Genomic DNA, 27868 nt, shown 5'->3' with positions numbered 1-27868 from the left:
AGGGAGGACCTCAATTTGAATAAAGCCCAGCCGGGAGTTGACTGGGGAACAAATTGAAGGCAAGCTGTGCTGAGGCTTCTGTGAAAGCACGTCAGGTGATACAAACAAACCAATAAATGTAGTGAGCATGCTCTTGTGTATATTATTTTTCAGGACCTGTTAATCAGTGGGGCATTAAGTGGCTCACTGAGCAGTTAGTGCTACTGGATATTGACCGCTGCTGCTGAATTATTATTAATATTAAAAAAAAAATAATGTGGAGATTGGGCTCACAAACCCAGTAATAAACTGACCATGGGGCTGCATTACGAAATAACGTAGAATACGTTAGCTCTGAGGTTATCGCTGCTGCTAACGGTATTGAAGAAATGAATGCATTAATCTATGATATGTTTTCACTATTCCCAATGTGGTGCAGGTGGTGTGAACTGAACCACCTGCACACCAATGCCAGTAGGACAAAGGAGATGGTGATATAGTTCCGCAGGAAGGTGACAAAGATACTGCCGGTGAACATGAAATGTTGCAGTCACTAGGATTTGTAAAAATAACTTTTTGTCATATTTGATAAAACTGTCACTATATCCCGGTAGTGATATGACAGAAGGATCATATGTGAAAGAATCTAGTTCATTTAGCGACCACTGCTGCCTTTAATACCAATGCAGGAATCCACCGCGCCCAAAGAAAAATCGTCAATCACAGCCAGGGGGCGTCTCTCCGCTCTGTCAATCATTCAGGTACATGCTCTGCTTGTCAGGGTTTTGCGGCGGGAGAGAGGAGTCAGAGTAGTGTTACCGGGAAGCTTACCTGTGAGAAAAAGTAACATTTCGCTTCTGCTTATCGGTTCCTAAAAGATAGATATATATATATATATATATACGTCAAAAAGTTCCGCGCCTGTTTTTTTTATAGGAGCTAGCACGTAGCATGCATGCTAACGTCAAAGTGAAACATGGACAGAGTTAAACAGTCAAAAGTCTGCCTGCACTTCAACAGAGAAAGCAACAACGAGGCAACGTGCAGTAAATGCCGGAGGTTTATTAGCTCGAATCTGAACAAACATTTAAGTGAATGTGACGCCTGATGATCAGCTCCCCCAGGCAAGATCTTTAACATGCAGGTAGATTTTGTGCACTGATGCACTTTAGTATATCATATGTTGCCCCTATTGCTGCTTTGATGGACTTATTTTCCTTGAATATGTATTGTAGATATTATTGAATTTGACTTAAAGTTTACTGATCCAAACTGGGACTACAGCAACAGGTATCTGTCTCACAACACACCTAACAAAATATAAAAAAATATGAGAAATACAAATGTAAAAATAAATAAAAGTATGAGGAATATAAATAAAGAATGTACATAATATTAGTGCAAGTATGTTATCAGTTACCAGTAATGGATTTGTGTTTTGTGTTGAGTTTGATAGATTTTACAGTTTAAAAGAACATTCCAAAAGGAAACACCGACATCGTCTGCAGGACTATTATCCACTTCCAGTGTACAACATCATGGAGATCCCTGTTGTTTACTTGCATCATTCAGTGTGTTCTTCTAGGAATTTATGTCGACTGCATTCCGGAGATTCAGAGAGTGCTATATGAACTGGACTATGACATGTTGATGGCTGCTGTTGAACATTTGGCAACAGGAATTGGAGTCACGACGGAAGACCTGCCCTATGTTGAGAAGGATGACTTGCAACGTCATTTAACATCAATTCAGTGAAGTAATTTCATCCAGACTTTCAAAAAAAGAGGTGAGAAGAAATACATGTTATAGTAGTTATAAGACACTGTCCAAACAGGGCTGCCTGTACAGAGGTAGTGAAAATCATTGTGTCAAAATATCCATTGACTTTCGCAGAAACCACAGAGGAAGAAGAACAATTGGGAATAGGTTACTATTCACTTGTTAATCAGATTAAGTCAAAAGTTGAACATGTCAACCACAACAATGTAAGTGACAGAATAAGGAAACCAAGGACAATGACAGAAACTGGAGATGGTAGTACTACCGCGAAAACGGTACAGTGCAAAGTGGACACCTACTGCTGTGTAAGTTGGCAGCCAAAATGTCTCCCAGAAGGAGAGACAGCTGAAAGTGTGGCAGCCATATTTGAATCCGCTGGGCCCAGAGCTGCAGACATGCCAGATGTTGATAATTCAATGAGTTTGACATACATTTATCAACATCACATGATAAACGCCTGCCCTCGCTCAATATCTCTGAGGTTGAAGATTAGTGGCCTTTCCTCTTGACGAAGAGGAGACTCTGCACATTTGAGAACTCTCCCAGGTATTAATATCTGTGATAGACTTGAAGAGGCTCTTCAACCAAAGGGGAATAGGATTATTAACTTCTTTAAAAGACAGTCGCAAAACAAAGACATTCCACATTTTATGCAGGACATCGAGAGACACACTACAGCCATGCAACACAACCAGACCAGCATAGCAGCAGTGCTTCTCATGATGAACGTTCTCTTGAAAAAAATGACTCGATCTTCATTTTGGCCTTGGTCTTGTAAATCAGATGTAACATTAATGGTGTAAATTGCAGGTATTCTGACACATTTTAACCTCATACTTTGTGTTTTAAAGAGATTTGCCACAACAATGTCCACCCAGAAAGACATGACCCCACCAGCCTTGCAGACACTGATAATGCTTGGTAAGAAGCAGCATATCATTTTGACAAAGTTTGTATTTAGCATTTAGAGTATGACTTTTAAAAGAGTGCAATTGGAATGTTTTAGGGAGCACATTTCTCACTGCCACAAAGTGGATGTTTCACCATTGAGGGAAAGGTGGTCTTCGTTTTGAGCACTTGGGGTTTGCAGAGACCTTGTCTGTTCTTTGGATGCTTGTATGTTTTCAACATAGAGTACCAAGAACCTGCCTGTGCAACACTGGAATTCATACAATGGTAAGTAGATCTTGTTTTGCTTAGTTTATCACACGTTAAATTGTCATTCAAAGCCAATGTTATAGTAGATGCATAGCACCCATCAGTGTTGCCAGATTGGGCGGTTTCTCGCACAATTGGGTGGTTTTGGCGTTGCATTGTGCGGAGGGAAATGGGCTTGGGCGGGTGGACAGAATTTGGTCTGGTTTTCCATGAGTTTGGCGGATTTTTGATTATATTCAAAATCACAATATATTCAGAAAACATGTATTTAAAATTCCTCCACATCCAGTCACGCAGCACAACTCCGACATGACACAATTTTTCACATTGGCGGATTTAGGCATAGGTGACATGGGAGCCCTGGAATCTATCAAACAGTGCACCTCTACCTTTGTACAGTACTAATGCAGTTTCCTTCTTGAGCTGCCAATATTGGGGGCACAAGATAGAACCGCCACTGATCTTTCATTCCATCGGGTGAAAGGAAATATTAATTACCATTAACATCTACCATCTCCACCTGCAGTTCACCGTCATCTCATTGCGCCTGGACTGACTTAGCTTGTTGAATCTGAATCGGACTGTTGGTAGAAGTGTAGCCTAGCTAACAGCGTGTTTTTGAAGATGTCAGAGTGGGGTAAATATAAAAAAAAACATACCGCAAGAAATGGGAAAAGGACCCTGACCTTAAAGCTTGGATAATGCCAGCAACCGATGAGTCCAATGCGCATTGCAAAGTTTGCAACACAGACATCAGGGCCCATTTCAAGGACTTAAAGGATCACAGCTTGCCTAGCGTCAACACTTTAATTGTGCCAATGAAAAGAGACGGCCAGAACACTAATGATCACCAGAAATGCCGGGAACTCAGAATAGCAACTTATGTTGCTTGCCACACTTCAATCAATGCTGTGGATGACTTGACAGATATACTTCAAGATGAAACCAGAGCATTTAAAATGCACAGGATCAAGTGTACGACTGTGATCAAATAAGTACTGGCACCACATTTCAGGCAGGAGCTTAAAGAGGACATCGGTGAGTCCCCTTACTCACTTTACCTCAATGAAACCAGAAACATCTCAGTGAAAAACCTACTTTGCATTTGTGTAAAATATCACTCAAAGAAACACAACAAGTTTGTCAGCAGTACCTCGGCCTGGTTGAACTTCCAAGTGTGGATGCAAATGGGATTGTGGAAGCTATTGTTAATTTTTGGGAAGTTTGCGGGCTGAAATGGAGAATATGGTGGGAATTGCTACAGACAGAGCAGGCCTAATGGTTGGTAAACATCATTCAGTTTACTCTCTGCTCAAACAGAGGCGGCCAAGTTTACAGATAATTTGCTGCGTGTGCCATTCACTTGACATCGTTGCTCACAAGGCAATGCAGTATCTCCCCAGCAATCTTGACTACATGATCAGAGAGACCAACAACTGGTTCGCCCATTCCACCAAGCGCCAAAGCGATTATAGAGCGGTCTATGAGACCATGACTAACGGGGAATGTCCGCTGAAATTGCTTTCACCAAGTGTATAGTAATAAAACTCATCATCTTCAACCGCTTATCCGTGGTCGGTTCGCGGGGGCAGCAGCTTCAGTAGGGGGCCCCAAACTTCCCTTTCCCGGGCCACATTAACCAGGTCTGACTGGGTGATCCCGAGGCGTTCCCAGGCCAGTGTGGAGATATAATCTCTCCACCTAGTCCTGGGTCTACCCCGAGGTCTCTTCCCAGCTGGACGTGCCTGGAACACCTCCCAGGGGAGGTGCCCAGGGGGCATCCTTACCAGATGCCAGAACCACCTCAACTGGCTCCTTTCTACGCAAAGGAGCAGCGGCTCTACTCTGAGCTCCTCACGGATGACTGAGCTTCTCACCCTATCTCTAAGGGAGACACCAGCCACCTTTCTAAGGAAACCCATTTCGGCCGCTTGTACTCGCGATCTCGTTTTTTCGGTCTCGACCCATCCTTCATGACCATAGGTGAGGGTAGGAACAAAGATTGACCGGTAGATCGAGAGCTTTGCCTAGTCTATAAATGCATTTTTCACTGCCAATTTTTCTGGACATCAAAGTTGTCAACAAGTACTTTCAGCTGGAAACAGGAGACAGTTTGGCCGTTTCCCCGGACCTCGACAGGCTGTTCATCTCAACACAGACGTATAATCAAGCCGAGCGTACTTCACATAAACACAGATCAACAGCTCAGGGAACTGAACCTACAATCCCCTAACGTATAAATATCACCTCTGAATGCAGACCTGGGGACCTGAGTGTAGTGCTTTTGCAAAGTGGAGCACAGGTGTGAACGGTTTGTCATTCTAAGGCTTGTTATTTTGTTCAGATCTCTTGCGTGTCATGTCATTGAAATGAGGTGAAGTTGCAAAAAGACAGACACCTTCTAAACGAGTGTGTGGAGGATATTCACGTTTCACCATTATTTACACTCCGCTCCAGAAATTGTCAATAATGCATCAAAAAACTGTCTGCTGTGTTAGTTGGCTGCTGCTGTTTTTCATCGCTTGCTTGAATGATTTATGTGTGCATTGCTTCTAAATATGGTACAGTAAGGTACTGTGGCAGCTGTATCTGGCAACACTGGCCATTCAGCCTCATTCACCTAACTTCTTATTTTCCACAGCACGTAAAATGCAGAGGGACAATGAAGTCATTGTTTGGTGGCTGAGGCTGAATGGGACCTGTGCATCTACTGAAGAAGGAACATAATGCACTGCTAAAACTCGGTGGCAAGACCGGAGAGACGGTGAAGATGTAGATTACGGTCAACAACAACAGAGGCACCCTTCCTTTGCCAGGTGACTGATTTTGAGTGGAAGAACACAGATTAGGTGAGATTCTCTTTAAGTAGTATATATATTAGAATGTCATCCCTCAACAATATTGTGTTATACTGACAGTTGTATGTTGTGTTACTAAACTTTTTATATCAGTATAATGTATGACGTTTATTTAGTTTTAACCGATGTGCAGACTAGGGATGTCCCGATCTGATATTCCTTATCGGTATCAGTGCAATATTGGCCAAAATTACTGGATTGGATATCAGAAGAAATAAGAAGTGAAATCTGATCTGATACATAAGAGTAAAAATCCCAAATAAATGCCTATTTACTTATCTACTAATCCTTAGACGACATTCCGGCATCATATTTTTGTTAATTTATAATTATTTAATTAACAGTTTTAAGTTCAATTTGTTTTTTGGTGGTTTAAATGGAGCTGACCATAAAACATTCTGCCCAAAGTTCTGCAAGAAATAAAACAGCAGTATTCCATAACTCAGTCATGTTGCTGGTTATTTATGTTTTCCTTTAGGGGAGTTGACTATTTGTTTCACAGTTGAGTATGAGGTTTTAGATGTCTAGGTTAAGCAAAGTGCATCCTGAACAAGGCATTATTAATATTTTATTTTACAAGTAGGGAAAAGATTGTATCAGATTAGTATCGGATCGGTATCGGCAGATACTCAAGGTTGCAGGATCGGTTTCAGAATGGACACGAAAAAGTGGCATCGACCATCCCTAGTACAAACCACACGCGCTCATAAAATGAGAGAGCAGATCAGCAAATGTTCAACATTGTCAGACACGCTCGCTCGACAGGTTTAGTTTTGAGGCTTTGGAGCGGGATCAGTGACTGATGCTCCCCGCTGTTGATTGGTCACCTCTCTCCAGTTTCCAGCCTTTCGCCGATCTTCTAAACCTTCCTCTTGGAGTTGGAGAAAAGAGAAGTGCATTGATTCATCCACTTCTATAATGCCTTAAAGCATGGCTGCCCATTTTGGGGCCCGCGGGCCCGACCGATTAAATTTGGCCCGCGAATTGCCCACTGTATCATTTTTTTCCCACCATAAGCGCTCGGAATCTCTCATTGAATATTATTTATTGGTACACTTCCACTCCTGACCAAAGAATAACATTGATATATTTACCATGCATAGGTAACTCATACAACCCCACTTCAAAATAATTTAATTATCCCTTTAAGGCAGGGGTGCCCAAATTCTTCCCAGTGTAGGGGCAATGATTTTGAATCTTGGGGGAGGGTCGTGGGCCAAAATGTTAATTTTGCAGTACATTAAGTTAAATATGGGTATAGCATGCGTTTGCAAAATAAACATTATTAAAGTAATTTTGAAAAATGAATGACACTGTTTCACATGTATGTTCAAAAAAATACTTAACATCAATCTGGCTTCTTTAAATTAGAAAAATAATTGAAGCACTATAAGATATTTGAAGACAGACATGGAACATTACTAGGCCCTTGGGCCTATATCTTCAAATACAAAGACATTAAGTGCAATAGCCAAAGTAACATGGGACAAAAAATGCCCCCATGGGACCAAAATACATTCTTCACTGGTTTGAACAATCATTTTTAAATCAGGAATAGTAGTAGAATTTGACAACAGCTTGAGGGTTTGGAAAAATCAGTACTGTATTTATTAGTCCAATAAACAAAGTAACATGGGACAAAACATGCCCCCATTAATCATACAGAGCAGAACATACTCCAAAGTGACACATTGGAGGCCTAGGCCCACACATTCTGCCTGAAGTAGGCCTATCAGTGGGAGACATGAAGCCTGTCCTTGTTTTTTAAAAGTCTCTCAATATCAGGCTCCAGCTGACTAACTGACAAAGTGAGAATGTCATGCAGTGAGAGTCAGATAACGCATTTCTCAGTTTGGGCTTATTAAGATTCATCAGGCTGAAAGCATGCTCAAAGACATAGGTACTTCCAAAGAGGGATAACATCACCTGTACATGTTTGCGGATCTTGCCATATCTGTGTGCAGGAACAACATCTGTAAAAGTCTTGTAAGGAAAGCTCTCTGAACCAACTGCGGAGGTCTGAATCAGACTGAAGTTCCAAAAGTTCAATTTGAAACTCCTCACTGACTGCATCAATATTTTAAAAAAAGGGTTGCGCAAACAGCTAAAATGCTGTTGTATTTCCATGAAAATTTTCAAAGCGATGGTCAAACTCCACCACAAGATTGCTGAGAATGTCGAGGTATTTTGGTGTGTCTTCATCCATCAACCCAACTTCTCTGAGGCTAGGAAAATGTGCCAAATTTCCTGAATGTATAGACACAAAGACAAAAGTAGCAATGTAAGATGCAAGGTTGTTCATTTAATTTTCAATTAAATACCAAAAAAAATATTTTTTTTTGTTTATGGCTGCAGTATGAAAAACAAATAATGCTATTGTTATTTATTATATGTAAGTATGCATTCATCACACAAATATAATAACATGGTTGTGATCAATAACAAGCCTAATACATTGTTTTGTGTTCAATAAAATATTAAAGTTAGATCTCACCTGTTGAGAGATGTCTGCTAAGCAACTGGAGCTTTTGCTTGAAGGCTCTGACATGGTTATACAGCTGAGTGATTATCTGGTCTCTCCCTTGTAGCTGAAGATTGAGGATATTCAGCAGCTCTGTGATGTCCACAAGAAAAGCCAGGTCTGCAAGCCAGTGATTGTCGGAGGGCACTTGGATGCTGTTCTTCTTTGTGACTTGAAACACCCTGATTTCCTCACACAGCTCAAAGAAACGTCGTAAAACTTTCCCACGGCTCAGCCACTGCACCTCCTGGTGGTACAATACATCACCATACTGGGCATCCATCTCGTCAACAAGAGCTTTGAACTGACGGTGTGAGAGCGCCATTGAGCGAATATTATTGACAATGCCAACAACATCCTGCATCACGTTCTTCAGGCCGATGTTTTTAGCGCACAGTTGCTCCTGATGCAAAATACAATGGTATTTAAAATTCGAGCCACCAAACTCACGGACTTTGTCCGACACAAGTGCAGTTAGGCCTGCTCTCTTACCGACCATGGCCGGGGCTCCATCAGTCGTGATGCCAGATATGTTTACCCACTGGACTTCTTGTCCATAACTTTCTGCACTGCCATAAAAATATCGAAACCTCTTGTCCCTTTTTAGTGTTTCAAGGCCTGCTAGTTCATGGCACACTTCAAAGTCCTCATTGACGCCTCGCAAAAACACCAGCAACTGTGCTGAGTCAGATATGTCGGTGCTTTCATCGCAAGCGACGGAGAAGGCAGGAAACCAACCTGCTCTTTAGGCTATCTGGCCCCGAACATCTTCGGCAATGTCCTCAACGCGGCGGGTGACCGTGTTCCGTGACTGGCTAATCTGAAAAAAACCCGCATCTGATTTGGACACACAGCTTCAGCAGCAATTGTCAGACACTCTTTGACAAAATCACCCGCAGCAAAAGCTGGTCCACTTCTGACAATGATGTTGCTAATGCGATAACTTGCCCGAGTGGCATTTTCTTGTGCAGTGGCTGACTCAACCAACACTAACCCTTTATCTCATGACTAAGAATGAATCTGTAAATAGCTGATGTCTGCTCATTCACAATATATTCAACATCAATGTTTTTGAAAATGTTATGTTCAAGCGCGCCACTAGATGACTGTAGAGAGCTACAGTAAGTATGGTTTCTACTGCATCCTGTGCTGCCTTTTGACTGTCTTCCTTACATACACATAGTTTCTATCATTTTTACTTTTAAATAATGCTAAGACCTTCTGAATGTATGTGAATTTGTTCATCAACCAACCTTGTATATTTCTTATTGAATACTGATCAGGAATAGAAGAGTCAGCACACGGGCGGCCCTGATGCAGATGAGCTTGGCGTGTTCAAACAGACTGCATTTGCTGACGCAGCCTCACTGTGAACACATGAAAGAGAGTCGAGGGAGTCGGAGGCAAACACCAGTGAACTCGCCATGAACTCTGCCTCTCATCTTTCCACAGCTTTCTGAAAGAGTGACAGAACACTGAAAGGAGTTCTGACATAACACACATTTTCATTCTTAATGTTTGTGACTGACTGGTTCATCTTCACAGAAAACATGTCTGTTTTAGGACACTTATTTTAATGGTTTTCATTAGTCAAATGAGAGTTACACGAGGCAAAATATGTAAAAAAAAAATAATAATAGTGAAAGTGATAAAACCCTAGAGTTTTCTGAATTAAGTGCATAGTTGGGCCATAGTCAGAGTTGGAAACATCTTGAAAATAAATGTGTCTTTTCCTCCAAACTATGTGTATGTAAAATGTCAATGGACTGTATTTGTGTCGCGTTTTCAACCACCCAAAGTGCTTCACGGTACAAGTCTCATTCAGCCATTTACACACATTCATACAGCGCTTCTATACACTACACAGCCATCAGATGGAATTTGGGTCAAGTGTAGACTGGAGGAGAGTTGGTAATGTCCTTTATTACAGAAGACCAGCAGGTTGGCAGGGAAAACAGGCTAAAGGCAGCTGGTATCAAATACCAGTCGGAAGAGCAGGCACCCAGGAGCAATCCAGACGACAGGGGTGTAACACAGCTTAGAATCTTTAAGATGAGGCAACCCACAGAATTGATGGCTGGAAGCAGGTACGGGGTGAAGCCAGGCCGTCGAGGAGACAGGCAGAAAGGACTCCAGAAACACACCGACAACGCTTGTATGCGGGGACAGAAGGCAGAGGCGTTTACTGTGGCAGAGACGAGGCAGGGAGGTCAGGGTGATGCAGGGTTGAATCCCGGAAATCAGTCCAAAGGAAAACGCGGTTAAGTCTCCCATTGATGCAAAGAATAATCTGGCACGAGTCTTCTTCTTCTTTAGAGTTTTACGGCAGCCAGCATCTGTAATGTTGGATCGCTCTGGGATCATTCCATTATGCGCATATCTTCATATTAGATCCATTTTATAAGTTCAGAGGCTCTCAAGAAGTCAAAAATCAATTGTATTCCATTTCCTTTCCCTCCACATTCTAGAATATTGTTTACTGATATTTCTGTTAGTCCAATGTTCTTCATTTTAGTTAATATGATTCCCCTTTCTGCCCCATACCTCCTACATTCAACAAGGACGTGTTCTATTCTTTTCGGGGTGCTGGCACTGCTCACTAAACCCTGTAGAGTGCTTCCCCAAGATTTTTAACATGCTGTTAAGCTGAGTGTGTCCTGTTAGCATTCTGGTCAGTATCACCTGGTCCCTCCTGTTCCCCCCTCTGCTTGTTGTACTGTCCCCTCTGTTTTGTAATGCATACAAATGTATCCCTTTTGTCTCCTGATCCTAGTATTGTTGCCATTCCTGATCTATTTCCTTCCAAACCATGTGTTTTCCTTCGGAATGAGATAATTGTATTTTTAACCTCGATGTTTCTCTTTAACAGCTTCCTTTGCCAACTGATCCACCTTTTCATTGCTTGGAATCCAAATGTGTGCTGAAACCCATATAAAAGTGACCTCACTGCCCCTCCTTGTTACTTTGCTTATTACTAGCAGGATTTTGTATATTAAATAAGGCCGCCTCTGGGATGCACCAGATCCAATGCTCTGTATTGCAGACAATGAGTCGCTAACCTTGTGGTAGGCACTTAAGATGCTTATGTGTTCTATAAAAGAAACTGTATGTCCAAGTATTTATGCTACGCTGTTCTTTTATGCCCCAGGAACTCCAGCCTGCTGCTTCTCATGACTCCAGAAGGTTTGTCTCCACTCCACCTCTGACTTTTCCCCTAAACAAGAACCTAACACAAACAGTTCTTTTGCATTAGTATTCAGTAGCTCAATATACTGTAAAAAAAATAAAAAAAATAAAAAAATGGTTGTGACTGAACTGTTGCTGCCATTTCAGTAGTGAGAGTTAACATTTTATGTAAAAATAGGTAAAATTAAACAACCAAGTGTTGCACATATTTATTATTCATATTTACTTCACATCTTCTGTAGTGTTCTGTAAATTCAGATTTTTTTCCCTTTTTCTATCCTTTGTCTATGTACACCCTGTCTGATCACCCCCACTGGATGTGCTAAAGGTCTTGCAGGTGTTTTTGACATCTTTGTTACCTTCGCCAAAGACGTTATGAGATTTGTTCAGTTGGACTGTCTGTTTTTTTGTTAGCAGTAAAACTCAAACAGATGTGGACATATTTGCATTATTATTATTGTTTTCAGCCAAACAATATGTTGTCTGTGGAGCGGTAAGGGAGGGGTTAACTTGATTGGGCCTAACACCAGATCAATAATATTTCACAAAAAATGTGGATTACACCTTTAACTGTGAGTTGTATTTCCTTCAAACCATGTTGCCATCCAAAATTTGAACTGACATGGAGTTTATACAAAGTTATTAATCATTTGCAAACATTTATTTCCACTGGAATGAATGTTATTGTATGTTCCCTCAGCCCTATGTTCCCTCAGTTCTGACATTAAACCCCCCATCAAAATTGTGTCCCCTCAAGGATTCTCCCCCCCCCCCAAAATGAGGCCCTGTGTTCCCTCTAACCTTTGTTTCCTCAATTATATTAAATTTCTCTCACATCAAAATTAGGCCCTAGGTAAGGCTGAGGGAACATAGGCTTGAGGGAACATAGGGTTGATGTAACATAGTCAGGGTGTGGCTAAACCCTGTCTCAGCCCAGAGACTGACACTTGCACAGTACAGTGAAAATGTTTTCAATCTTTTTTAAAAACATTATTTCAGTATCATATGTTAAAATGTAGGGGTTGGGCTTCAGGACAGGCACCTCTGAATCAAAAGTACCAAATTAATGACTACACTTACTGCTCTCTCAAAGATAAGGATAATCCTCTTTATATCCCGCAAGGGCGAAATTTGGGGTTTCAACAGAAAATAGAATGTTGATTGTAAAACATGTAAGATGCTAAGATTGTATGCCTTAAATTAGTTTTTATTTGGTTGGACAGCAGTTTGCACCAGTTCAGTAAAATGTATCAAGAGAAAGTATTAACTGAAAGCGAGGACAGAGAGAAAAAAAGACTACTTGTCGAGACATGTTTTATGAGTTAATTAGTTTGCACATGCAAGGGTCAGTATAAAACTGGTAAAGGTAAGGATGCTTAAGTCTGATTGAAATGATCAATGAAAGGTAGACATTTTATAAAATGTGTCTTCCTGTTCAGCAGAGCCTTTTAGTATCCATCCATAATGGATAACATCTTTGTAGCCTGTAGGAGATTCAGTATTAGGTAATAAAATTGAAACTGTGGTAAACCAATCCCTCCTCTGTAAGAACACTTTCATTATCCTTGGTGAGTTATCTATTCCAGGTAAACAGAGGAAATTACTTGACACTCTTAAGAAAAGATTCATGCACACACTCTACACTGGGATACTCTGAAATAAGAGCACATATGAGGGAAGATGCTCCTTATCTTAGTTTTTCAAGCAACTGACAACACCTCTCTTCTCTTGCTGCCACTCAACGAACAGACATCTGCAGGGATGAAGGAAGCTCTCTTCCTTCCCTCTCTGTTTCTCTCTGACAAGTAGTCAGAGGAGAAGGAGAGGAGATGTGGGTCGGGAAGAAGATAGACAGCCAACTATAATGTGGATTAAGACCCTGAAAGAGTGTGGTAGTGGCAAGAGCCCATGCTGTTCCAGCATGACAAGCTTAAAGTCAAAGCCCCACAGCCAAAATATATCTATTTAAGCAGAAGGTTCATCCTCTCAAAATGACAACCTTCTTAAATTAGGGTGATGAGTGAAGTACTGGCTCAGTGATTAATGCTGTCTAATCTCATTAAGCACCTCACAGCTAACATTGAATATTATCAATTCCTTGCAGATTTGTGTGTTATTTGTCTCTATAAAGTGCATGTGGTTTAAACAAGATCGAAGAAAGGGAAGGTTAGCACGTTGTTTTCAGCCTTATCCACAGAAACAGGATTCTGTTCCAGCTCTTACCATGGTGATGGCGGTGGTTGCTGATACTTAGTTTTTTGCCATTTTTTCCCCTTTATTTCTGAGGCTCATGTTACTTTTGAGTACGTATGAAAGAAATACATGCAGTAATGGAAGCGCGAGGATAGGATAGGGTGCAGCAGATCCTCAGACCATCTTTGCCCTCAGGTGTTCCAACCAGCCAGCCGGAGCAGCTGGACAAGACATCGCCACAAGCAGTGGGATCGAACCAGAAAGAGAGGGAAGAGAGCTGGGATAAGAGTCAATCAATTCTCTACCCAGCTTATAGGAAAATAAAAGGAATGAAATAGGACTCAAGCTCACTCAGTGGGAAATCATATTACAGAGTCTTGGCACCTAATGCAGTTAAAGTGGAATCAACAGTGTTTACCACATGTCAAGTTTTGAATGTTAAGTTTTCCAGATATTTCGCCAGTGTGTTTGTCACTGCTATTTACATTCACCCAGATGCTAATTCAAAATCAAGCAGACCTAAAACAGTTTTTTCCTAAATTCCACTGGTATGTCCTCATCCCCACCAGGGAAAGAAATACCCTGGACAATGTTTATACGGGCATTCCTGGCAAACCAATCACCCCATGTACCCATGAAGCTGCGGTAGCTCTACAGGATTGAGTGTGCAGACTGGCATATGTTCGCATATGCTGCCACTTAACAGAACCATATCAATCTTGAGGAATATGCATCATCAGTGACATCAAACATGAGCAAATGTTGATTGATGATGTGGTGATCACAAAGCAATGAAACGCAACCATATAAGTTTTCTATTTTCTCGATTATTTGCAGAGATGTATTGGAGAAATTCATTTTTCAGACCATATTTTTGTTGACCTTGGCCTTTGACCAACCAATTCCAGATGACATACACTCCGTTATCTTTCCATGTTCTGTTGAGTTGAGTTCTGTTGCTTACACACAGAAAACAACACCCTGCATCCAGCTACACTGGTTCACAGTGTGATGATACAATACTTACTGTTCAGTTCATAACACTACAATAAAATCTGCAGAAACAATGGAACATCCTCCATCCAGCCATTGCATGAGAGTGCTTCTGGTGTCTGGCGCTCATTGAAAGCCAATCAGAGATTAGGGTGTTGAGAGAGCAATTTAGCTGTAGTCAATATGGTGGATGGAGATTCAAGGAGATGCCAATGGCATATGTTCAAATGACTACATTGCAGTCTGAAGGGAGGAACCTTACAAACACATGCCAACCTCATCCTTTGTTCCAATAGTACCGCTCACGACCACAATCTGGAACTTGATAGACTGACACAGGAAAGCAAATGATGAAGACTGCTAAACGCCTCTACCAGTGACAGGAGGCACGCCACAAATACTTCCCGCCTCAGAACATTGTGGGGTTTTATTTAATTTACCAATGCATGGCTGATGAGCTTGTAAAGGTAAGGGTGATGGTTATGGTAGGGTGACACGGAAGAGAAACTGCACGATTACTTTACAGAGTATAAGCAAATCCATTGAAAAACACAAACTTTACGGACTTTCCAGGTTTACGGTTGTCTACTACTGATCTCTAGTGGCCATGGACATAACGACCAATCTTCAAAATGACCATGTAGGTTATAATAAGCTGCTTGAAAAACCTATGTGTTGTTATTTGATGGAGGACAGACTCACTAGAATGCCAACAGGAAGTAGAGGCATACATGGGTAACAAACAAAACATATTGTAGTTTGCGTTTAAATCATTTAACTATTTTCATGAACATTACTTGGGTGAAAGAAGGGCCTCACCAGGTCTGTAGCCAATATTTGGGAATTTAAAGTTAAAATTCTCTGTATAAATTTGAACATAAAATCCTCAAAAATTTTAGCAATATTTGTTTAAATGTTCCAACGACTGTTTGCTTTGTCTTAGTTACATAGTTTCAATGGGAAGTCTTGTCACCTGTACCACACGACTGGGGTCAGACATAAGTCATAATGAAGAAATGGAGAAGTTGCTAAAACCACAAATGTTTCGGCAGCACATTATGGCATTTGCAACTGTTTGGAAGATGCTGTATTTTGAACACTCAACCTTACCTGAGTTTTTTTTGAGTATTTGTAACAACCCCCTTCCTTAGGGGTGGGCGATCTGGATGTGTTCATTTCTTCAATAACGTTAGCGGCGCCCAATATAATCATATATATGATTTTTCTGTAACAAGAGCGACTTCCTTGAAATCTTTACGATTCCTCTGAAAAGCAGATCATACGTCAAATTATGATGGTCCACAGTACAAAATCGGCAAAACACACACCCCTAGCCTCCCTTACATACTCACATTTCTATAAGAATGAGCTACAAATTATATTTTTCCGTCACTTGTGTAGACATCTGATCTCTGTATAGTCCAATTGCAATTGCTTGTGCACATAAGTTTAAATTTACTTGTGGAAGGTAAACCAGTACTTTCTTCAACTTTCTAATCAAATCAGCTAATTACACACAAACACCAACCTGAAAGTTCTTTAAACCTGACCAGTAATGGATACATAAAGTCCGACAATGCTGACCAGTATGGGGGTTGAACCGATGACCTTGGCATTATAAGCACCATGCTAATACCATCTGAGCTAACCGGCCTGATTACCATGACATTTTTAGCAAACTTTATTCTAGAATGAATTTAAGCTGGGCATGATGAACAATGGTGTGAAAGTCCAGTCAGGATTAACCACCATCCAGGTTCGTAGAGAGGAATTAGGAGAAACAGTTGGGGCTTACTTGATATGTCCGAGATCGACATGGGGGGGCACATGTACACAAGCAGCCTGGCGACACTTTTTATGGATAAATATGATACTGAGTGAATGGCTCTAACTCTGTCTGTGACTCTGTCTCTGGTCTTTCTTTGACTCTGGTGTGTCTGTGACTCCGGTGTGTCTGTGACTCTGACTCTGGTGTGTCTGTGACTCTGAGAGGCCTTTACTACGAAGCAAGGTGAATCTACTCCGATTTAACGCAGGAATAACCAAGAACCCCGGGGTTGACAAACCATGGCTGCCTGACTTTGATTAAAACGGCACTACGAAGGTGGTTATTGTGACGGTCTGTTAGGTCGGCGTTAACTGACCCGGAGTAAGTGGGCATGGAAGAGCGCATGGTTAAAGGGGGCGTGTTCGGCAGCGCGAGCCCGTGCAGTGTATTTCTCAGAGGAATAATGCACATTCTGAGGAGACAGGAAGAGGTGGAATACATATTAACAGTGAAATGCGACTCAGGGAGGCTTGTTGGCAACACATTTTCCAACGTGTAAATTCAAGATAAGGTGTTTTTTGTCATTTACTCTAGAATCTTAATTAATGGCTAATATGATTGAGATGTAAGGACACGCGGGCTACAACATTTGGAAACAATTTGGATACTTGAATTAAAGTCTACACATGCCTCCACTTGTGAAATCAGCACATTTCTCACTGATAATAAATTATAAGATTTTCTCCGTAAAGCTCTTAGACTGTACAAGTATGATGCTGGTGTGTTAAGTATTTACTTCATATCTCACACAAATAGACCAAACTCAATTGGTTTAACTGAACTAAACAAAACGAAGAAAAAAAATTCACAGTTATTAGAAATCACTTGTATAAGTAGGGTTCTTTAATGTATGAGTAAAGTATGCATCTGTAATGCACCTGTGTGAAGCTGCTTCAGCATCAGTCATTATCCATCTATAAAAAGGTCCACAATACTATGATGCAGCACAAAAGCTGAACCAAATTGAATGTCAAAATTTCTAGTTAATGTAGGTTTTACATGTCACAGACACGCTGACATGTAAAACTTGATGCAATGACGGTTAGGCTGAACTGGTTCATATTGATTTTATTTTGTTGGTCACTGTGTAACGATTGGTTGAGAGGATATATCCCTTACCACAAGTTGTGGTGTCTGAGGGAAACATTTGCTTTTGCTGCATGTGTTGAATGTGCTGCGAGTCATATTGGACAGTGTGCTTTTAGTTTAGTAAATACTTTATTTATCTCAAGGGAAGTTCAGGCTTTTGTATCAGTCTGCATGCTAACTGTTGTATAAATGTGATGTGGACAAAAATGTTTTAGCCGCCGAGAAAATCTGTAATAGTTCCTATATACTGAGTATAGATGTGATATGTAGTCTACATTTATAAAAGCCTTGTGATGTGTTAAAAGAAATCAGCTCAAATGAAGGAGAAAACCGACTGCAGCATTTTCACAGGCAGATCAGGTAGTCAGAGCAAATAATAAATGAAGGGTTTATTATGGAGGATGTTGAAGGGCACATGTGGAGTGATCCTCTCTGATTCCTTACATGGACACCGATTGGGTTCTTGTGTGTATGGGTGGTGCTTATAAGGTAAACACCGACTTAACCTAGAACAAAAACTGCTCCAAGCAGTTTTAAGGGGTTAAACCTATCCACCTTTCGTTGTACGGGTTAACCGGTAAGTTACCCCGATCGCACAAACTTACTCCTGAACTTACCCTGATAAGCCCGTAATCTCGCTTCGTAGTACAGGCCTCAGAACTTTTAATACTTTCAGTGAGACAGTTTACGGTCAACACTGGCCAGTACAGTGGTTGAACCCATGACCCTGGTGTTATTTGCACACTACTCTAACCATCTCAGCTAGCCATGTTGGTAGTGTGACAGCCTATGGGGTGTTCCCTCCTTTTGCCTTGTGTGAGTTGTGTGGCCTTTGTTTCAGGGAAATTGATTGGCGGAGACGTAACCTGGTGAGATGCAGCACATTTAAGCAGGATGACATCAGGAGGCTATAAAGCAGACCTGCAAAAGCTTCTCTTTCTCTCTCTCAACTGCACTGCTGACTGACATACGTTGATTGTTCCCTGCATACGCTGCTCACACACACACACACACACTCTATGTTGTTATGCTATTTCGGGTTGATATCATTTAAAATATTGTTCATTACTTGATAGACTGTGTGTTCTCCCTCTTTTGTCGCACACTTTTGAGCCAGGTTGTGACAGTTGTACTTATCAAACTATGTTGCATACTTCTCTGGTATTCATTTTGGGCAGGATGACCAATAGTGTGGGAGAGGAATAAGCTGTAACATAGTGACAGTGACTTCGACCTTTGAACAAGTCATCGGATTCACCAGAGTCAAGGTGTAAATGGCTGACCTTAACAACCTAATGAGTCGTTAAGGTCACATGGACCCAACCTGCTATTAAGTGAGTTGTTAGAGTCACATAATACACTAACCCTTAAACTACTTCATCATACTTGCAGGAACTAGCTGTGTGTTCACACTATACAATATGACTCTTACAATAGCTTTTACCTTCTCCTGCCTTGTCAGCTATCATGTTACAAAACTCACAACCAGCCATATGAATGAAGCATCTCTACACCATAAATAATGTTAGAAACTCACTTGAGCTGAGTGAAAAAAATTAACCTCCTTTCAGAAGAGCAGGTGGTGATTAATCTACACAGACTCTGCAAACCCATATACTCAACTAGACTGCTGCTGATACCAGCTCTTGTACATAGTCACTCTATCTCCGCTCTTTTACATTACAAACTGCAGCACATACCACAAAAAAATGCATTTTTAATTCTTGGTGGTATGTGCTGCAGTTTGGCATCGGGAGCTTCAGAGGTTGAAAATTGTTTCACTTTTTGATTTTAATACTTGTATCTATCCAGTTTATATTTCTATGTATGCTACTGTCATAAGAGAGGATAAAAGTTGGTAGAGTTTTGTTTATCTACTGTAAAAAAAAAAATACAAAGGCAGCATCAAAACAATGATCACAGTAAGTCTATGTGTCTTAGGCTTCATTCAGGATAATAAAGCATATTGTTTAAATTCTACCAGACACCGGTAAAACACCAAACACTGGAAATACATGTAGAAGTCTGTCACAAATACAGAAAACCAATCGTCGAATATGCAAATGTAGGCAACAGGGCTCCAGACAGACTATTTTTTTTCCTCCGAGGGAGTGAGTCTGCCAGTGTAGACCAATGTGGGAGAGAGTGGATGGTTTCCAGCCCCATTTCAGAGGGTGGGGTTTTAACTTTTTGAGGGATAAACAATGTTAAACAAAATATTAGGCATAGCAGATTATTTTTATATACTTTAAAACGTGACTGTAATTAGCTTGCGTTTTGTCTCCTTGGTGTCTGGCTGTCAGCAGCTGTCTTCGTAACACTGTGTTTAATATTCATCCAATGCAATCCCAGTATAATGTGACAGTGGGACGATTAACTCCTTACTGTTCTGGTGCACCTATGCAACACCTGGTGGCAGAAAGGAGAACAGCATATTTTCTTTCATAAGGTTGGTGCAGAGTATGAGGAAACCGTGTCAATGCAGCATCCCCACAAGCATACTGCGAGCACACCATGGTGACACAGAAGTGACACTGTAAAACAATTTATAAAAAGTTTGAGGTCAAAAAATTAATTTGTTCTTGTGTGTGGCCAATATTTATCACATTTTTGTGTGTTGTGGAGCAGTTTAACGCTGGTGATCCGGTGAAAACCTTTATGGTTGCTTTTGCATCCCAACCCAAAATCACACTAGAATAGCTCAGGTTTATGTGCAACCCCATTGGCAAGGTCACACCTCCCTTATACCTTATACCACCACCTTGATCTGACACAATATCGCCAGCACACAGTGTCACCCAAGTCAGGATACTAGAACACATGAGTTGTCCTGGTTAGTCTCCTACCCTTGGCCAAATGTTGTCAGCATGTTGTCATGATGGTTGCCAGAGAGAAGTTAGTCTGCAAAGTGTGTAGGAGCCATTTTTGTTATTATATCAGTTATCTTGGTGAGAACCTGTAGGTGGTGGGAGCACATGGTTCTTACCGTAAACCAGCTTTGTTACAAACATTAAGGCTGCGTTTTCATAGTGGTTCAAGAGTGCCCTCCTTCACTTCCCCTCAACCCTTGGTTATTACACAACAGCATACGTCACACGAAAGACACTTGGAGAGCAGAGGGAAAGTGATTGAAATGGAACGCACCTGCCCTTGTTCACTTTCAGCCCAAACTATCATGGATTGACCGCCAGTTTTAGGCTTAGCGCTATACGACATCTTACAAATAATCAAAAATACATTGAGACTCACTTCAATGAGACAAATGCTTTTTCAGCGGTTGATTGCAGTACGTCGGCACCATTGGCACTTGGTAAATAGTTGCAATCCATCTTTGATTCAGAAACTTCTGTTTGTAATCTGTATCATGATTATCATCACTATCATTGTTCGTTTCAATTCATATTAACGTCATAAACCAACTGTTAAACTTCTAATCCGTATTGTGAAATCGAGAAAAATTCTACATCAAAGCTCAGTATTGTTTTAAATACTTGGAAGGCATATGCCACTGTTTTTCTTTTTTGCCAGATTAAGAGTTGCTTAATTTTATTTAGAATATCTAGAACCAATGACTTCCAATGGCCACGTTTAGAAAAAGGTAAAGCTGTGCCAAATAAAGTTGATTAGATAGTATTGCATATCTTTTTTTGTAATGTTAAATTGTTTGTCTTCATTTATTATTTGAAGGCAAAATGCAGCTATTGTTGTTGTTTTTTGTAATGTTCAAATATTTTTTAATAAAGGAGTTATTGTTTAAGTATAATTGTTCTTGTCATTTTTTTTTTTCGAATTTGGTATCGAGTTGTAGCGTAGGTAAACTATAAATGACCAAATTGCTCGTTGGGCGCCAGACAGGAGAAAATGTTTTATATTCCTGTCACTATTTTAAATATTTAATATAAATAATTTGTTTAAAACCTGGCCAACTAACCCTGGCTAAAATAAGTACAAAAAAGTCAACACATCAAAGAAGGGTCATCAAATAAAGTATATTCAACTGGATAATAGTATAATCAAACAGGTAAATCACTTAAGATTTTTCCAACAACAATAATTATACAAATTAAGTTCAGAGTCCAAATCAATGTCTGGATGAACACGGATTATAGAAGGCAGGGATATAGAGGCAGTCAGGAGAGTTTAAAGAATGGAGACTTGACTTATCTGTCTTCACTTCCACCACAGTCAAGGTTTCCCAAAGCTGTTCCACCAGGTCTACAGTATATTTGAAGATGCAAGAGTAAAACCCACTCTAAAGTTCAGCAAGGTCCCTTCATGGCCGGGTGTTAGTAGTCCATCAAAGTTCTGATTTATCTGTTTTCTTGGCTTTTACTCTTTGTTTGTTTCAAATTTAGATAAAACTGCTAATTTCTCCGTTGGTTACTTTCACTCCTCTTTTCAGTCAGTCCTCCTCCATGTTGTCTTTATTTAGACTTTCCCGCCTTTTTTCAGCTCACAGGTGTCCCTGATTTATCATCTTCCTTTCCCCTCCTTCCTACCTTTCATTTCCTGTCCAGGTAGAAAGTTACTTCCCGCATTACTTCCTCCCCGCTCCAGAGTATCGTGCCCTTTTGGTGGTATCAGTAGCGACTACTAGAGTTTTGGTACTGTGACATCCCCAGACCACTATAGTCAAAATTAATTAATTCCAATAATCGCAATGGTTATATTTTGCGGTATGGCTCTGTTCTGGGACCTCCCTACCCTTCCACACGCACATGTGGAAAGCCTGGGATAGGGAGAGTACACCTCCCTAACCTCAAGTTTTGCATGTTTTTGCAAAAGACAGCCATGTCGACCCAGATTGACAGATAAATGAAGATGAACTGGTTGCAAGCCAGCCTCTTAAAATAGTCTTGTGGATGTTAACCCTCTTGACCTCATCCGTTGCAAGATTTAGCTTTTACTTTGTTGAGTGTAATAGTGCGTGTAATATCATAAATAACTTTGCCCCAATTCTTTTTTAAATTTGCTGGTGTATTGCTGTCTTGAAGCAGTGGAAAGCAATTGAGCTCTTGGCTAACAAAAACATGACATCAGTGGTGCACCATTTCATTTCTTTTTTATTTTAAGAGGTATTAGGTTGGGAATATCTACCCACAGTGTGGAGTTCAGTATGTCAGTCTGCTCTTGAGCACAGGCCAGTGAGTTGCAGAGGTACAAGGTTGTGAATATGAGGAAATATGAGGAAAGTGTTCCTGAGAACATCAACAATGGCTCTGTTCTATTTAAGAGTCATAGTCACATATTTCAATAGTTAGACCTGTGACAAGTCAAACTACCTTTCTGAGCAGAGTCCCGAAACGCTAAATGCCATAGTTTCACATTTTCCTTAGGATTATTTACTTCTTCCCTAAGGTCTTTGCTCACACATGACATGCTGAATTTGACCAAATTATGAATCAAACAAAAACAGTTAAACCCTGTATTATTCAGGCAAGAAAGAAACGATTATATTTTCGGGCTTTATAGAAACGTCAATCTGTTATACATTGGCATTTTGTGAAAACATTTTCTGGCGCTTGTGTTTGAATGGCCCACATGAGCAATACGTGACCTCCATTTTGATGACAGCAACACTATGCAGAGCTGCCTGTGTGTATGTGTGCTGTTATTCTGCCCACCTCTCCGTTTTCCCCCATTTTCTTCTCTCACCCCAACCGGTCGCGGCAGATGGTCGACCACAACTGATCCTGGTTCTGCCAGAGATTTCTTCCTGTTAAAAGTCCTGTCTTCTTGTTTTTTCTCCTCCACAGTTGCCAAGTGCTTGCTCATTGTGGGAACTGTTGGGTTTTCTCTGTAATATTCTGAGGTGTTGACATGAAATATGTTGTGATTTGGTGCTATACAAATAAATATAAAGAATGGTTGTATGGCCTTTCTGTTCGTTATGGCCAAATCACAAGTGTAGTGTCATCACCGCAACCAGTTGTCACCATCAGTCAGTGACTTGTGAACATTTCCCTATAGATGTTGTAGTTGCATTTAATGAATATCAGGGATGCTGGTAAGCAGAAGAAATTACTAACTGAGACAGTAAACCAATGTGCTCACACCACAGCTGCTTGTGGAATCCATTATGATCAAAGTCACAGGAGCCCTGTGAACTACCTACCAATAAAAACCTCTGCTACATCTCATTCCTTTGGAAATATTCACCTGATACATCAATTCGTCTCAAAGCTTTTCACTGTCCCGGCATCGAATGCTTTCTTCACCATGTAGTCAAATATCCAAGTAAGGAAATGCATGTCCCAGCTGCTGTCGGTGTTCTGAAGCACTACTCTGGTGTTAAGTGTTGCACCACTAGGGGGTGCTGTAACACCAGCTGCAGCCCTCTTATGAAACCTTTGTTCCCCTTTGTCTCACTGCAGCACTGCTGCAATGTAGACGGACAGGGGTGGGGACCCTCTCCTACTCTCACTACTCTGCGTCTCGTCTGTCTGTGTGTGTGTGTGCATGTGTGTGTGTATGTTTTCCTACTGCAGCAGTGCTGTGCTGTAGACTTTTCTAGGGCGGGGTCTGTCTGTTCTCTCTCATTTCAAATCTCTTCATTTATTGTCTTCTACTGTATTACTTGCATCATAACTATTTTCCTAAAGCAGGATACACAATAATAAATGAATAATAGTATAGGTACACATACAAAAACAATAAAACAACCTTTGAAAGAATGTAGCCATACAAACCATTCAAGAAACCTAACCGAGCAGTGTTATTATTCACGTTACATCTGGCTCCTCTGATTGCTCTCTGGCAGGAAGATTAAGCAGACATCTGATGCTGATGCTCATCGCGGATGACACACACACACACTTTGCAACAGCTCCACAAAGCAGGAATGAAACACACATCCTGGAGCAGAGGAGCGACATCAGATAGGCGTGCCAAAGGTGTGTGCAAAACTACCCCCCCCCCCCCCTCTGCTTATAGCCGAACCATGTTGACAGTGCACTCAGCTGTCCTTGCTGTGACCTCAGCTTAACCCTCCCGCCTTGTCTAGCTGCACGATATGTGATGCTGCACTGTACAGTGCAGCACTGACATCATAGCACTGGGCTTCTGGAGGGAAGAAAGGAAGGGGGGAAAAGGAACAGTGAACACCGCAGTACCCAATGGGCCCGTTCTGTCAGGGTGGGTTCGGGCGCAGATTTTTTAGCTGACAGCTCTGCTAATTGTTGCTCATTATCCTCCTACATTTGCTGCAGTGACAACGTTTTATTTGTGAGTGCACCAGACCCACTGACCCACTTAGAATGGGAGATATGGATGAGAGCACCCAGGGGATCTTTCCGGCTTCAGGTGCCCAGGTGGAACGTCAGATAGTCGCTGTTCAGCCAAGCCCCTGGTGCTGCAGGGGCCGACAGTTACAGCTGTTCACTGCCAGCAGCGACCTAACTGTATTTAAACAGCTGTCAGGCACCGCAAGATGTTTTTTGTAGGTTCATATATGTATGAATAGAAACAAATATTAAATAATTTAAGACACGCTGAAGTTCTATCAGCAGTGACATTTCTGTTGACTTACTGTAATACAAGGCTGCAAATACGGTTGTGGCTTATGGGTAAAGAGAATAAAAAGTGTATATGTTTTAGATGGGTATATTTTGGCTCTGTTGGGACCAGTCTCCGGGGTGGCCACATCAAAAGTCAAAAGAACCTTCAACCTCTATCAATCCACACCATTGTAAGACATGCACTATATAATGATGCAAATCCAGCTCCTGCACAACATAGTGTGGTTCATCTACACAGCTGTGGCACAAGGGTTAGAGTTGGTCATCCTCTAACCTGAATGTCCGCAGTTCGCTCCCAGCTTACCCTAGTTGACATACAGATCTGTCCTTGGTCAAGACACTTAACCCTCAACTACCTCTGAAGGCTCTTCTGGCAGTGTACGAATGTGACAGAAAACGCCGCAGTGAATAGTAGCGCTGTATGAATGTGTGTGAATGGGTGAACGAGAAAAAACTAGAAAAGTTCTTTATAATAATATGGATTTACCATATTAATCATAAATCACTAGAAACTGATGTTATATTCATTTAGCGCTGTTAATCATTTCACCAGCGTCTTTCAGCTCACTGTTTTGGTTTCTCGGCGAACATAAGGAGGTGGAATTCTGTAGGTCAGAGTTGTTTTTACAGCATGCTGCACTGCCCCCATGTGGTAAAACCTTTTTTTTTCTATTTATACATGTCTGTAGTATGTATACCGTGTACAGTAATTATGCTTATTTTTTCCAAACCTATAACAAATACCACTTGACTCAAGTGTAGTGCCATCACCGCTTCTTCTTTCCCTTGTTTTTGGCATGAGCATAAATCCCCCCTGTTGCTGATTAGTTGGAATAGTGTTGTGGCCTGTTTCAAAACACTAGTTTAGAAGGGCATCACTGTTTCTTTATTTATGCCTGGCATACGCACTTCTCCGGAGTTTTCCAAGTGCCTAAAACTGAGAAGTTTTGAAACACTGCTAGTCCTGTTTTAGTTTGAAAACTTTGGACGGGCAGAATCGGAGAATCTTGCAATTAAATGTTCCACCTTTATTCATTGCTCAAATAATGTTAATCCCTGCTCTTACTCTCCAGGTCAGTTTATGTTTTGGTCATTGGATTTTGTTTTCAGAAACGGGTATTAAAAAACAAAAACGAAAAACTTTTATTTTAGTTTTAAAATACAAAATTGAAAATTGAAAAACAAGCCATTTTTCTTTTTCATGGTCAAAAGGGAATAAGCGAAATTAAAAAAATGCTGTGATTTTCATTTTCTATTTTGAATAACAAAAAAATAAAATCACTAGAAAACTGAAATGAAAACTAGGCCCGTTTTCACATATTCTCAGACCGGATGTGTTTGTTTTCAAACCAAGACCGCCAATGAGGACGGTGCTGTGTGGAGAAAAAAAGTACAGTGCTCTGACTGTGATACATTGACATGATGGAGAAACACGTCGTGTTCAGGAACAATAAGTCTCAGGGAAGAGGACATGTCTCCAGAAAAGAAAAAAAAAGTCACAGATTGGCAGCCCCCATGACCAACTCCCCCCCCATCCCATCCCTTTCTCCTGGACCCCAGAAGCTGAACAAGCTTTTACCAAGCTCAAGAGTCTCTTCACCTCTGCTCCAGTTTTGGTCCAACCAGATCCAGCTCGCCAGTTTATTGTTGAAGTAGACGCTTCAGATACCGGTGTGGGTGCAGTTCTCTCTCAGCATTCTGGTCCAGACCAAAAGTTCCATCCCTGCACGTATTACTCCCGTTTCCTTTCCCCTGCTGAGCGCAACTGTGATGTGGGCAACAGGGAGCTACTTGGTGTTAGATTGGCATTGGAGGAATGGAGACACTGGCTAGAGGGAGCCGAGCAGCCGTTGTTGTCTGGACGGACCATAAGAATCTGGCCTATATCCAGACAGCCAAGCGGTTTAACTCCCGTCAATCTCGCTGGGCCCTGTTTTTTGGAAGGTTAAAATTGACCCTGACCTATCGTCCTCGGTCCTTCATCATGGACCCTCAGCTCATCAGGGACTTCCATAGTTCCCATCCAGACAAGCCTTGCAGGTCGCCAGGAGGCTCCTGTTGGGGGGGGGGGGGGGGTGATGGGCAGGCAGGGCCTGGCACTCCTGTTGCTGATCACCTGCAACTCATCCACTAATCAAGCTCCTGCTGCCAGTCCAACTACACACCTGTGACTCTTCCATTCATCAAGCTCCTGCAGTATAAAACCCCGAGAGGGAGCTTGCTGCCTCCTCTGTCCAAATGCACCTGCGCCGCTGCCGTAAGATCTGGAGGGACACCCGTGCTGCCCTTCTTCGCACTGCTAGCCACAACTACTTATTGCTGGTCAGAAAGTTTGGCTTTCCTCCAAAAATATTCCATTAAAAACAGAATCTAGGAAACTGTCCCCACGCTACATCGGGCCGTTTATGGTGGAACAGATAATCAACCCATCTGCTGTCAGACTCAAATTTCCCAAACATCATGAGGATCCATCCAATTTTCCATATATCCCAGTTGAAATCGTTCTTTTGATAGTCCTCTGTTCCCTCCTTCCAAGCCCCCTCCACCCCCCCAGATCATTGATGGTGGTCTGGTATATTCGGTTCGGCGGCTCATGGATGTGCGCCGCCGTGGCAGAGGATTCCAGTACCTGGTTGACTGGGAGGGATTTGGTCCTGAGGAGGGGTCCTGGGTCCCTCGGTCCTTCATCATGGACCCTCAGCTCTTCAGGGACTTCCATAGTTCCCACCCAGACAAACCTGGCAGGTCGCCAGGAGGCTCCCGTTGA

General features: G+C 41.5%; 1 pseudogene; it reads left to right on the top strand.

Moving 5' to 3' along the window:
* The first annotated feature begins 407 nt into the window (after positions 1-407).
* Positions 408-27868, top strand: LOC118302666 (annotated as a pseudogene).

This window comes from Scophthalmus maximus, chromosome 4 (assembly GCF_022379125.1).
Source record: "Scophthalmus maximus strain ysfricsl-2021 chromosome 4, ASM2237912v1, whole genome shotgun sequence".
NCBI lineage: Eukaryota > Metazoa > Chordata > Actinopteri > Pleuronectiformes > Scophthalmidae > Scophthalmus > Scophthalmus maximus.
This window is presented reverse-complemented; position numbering and strand designations above follow the sequence as displayed.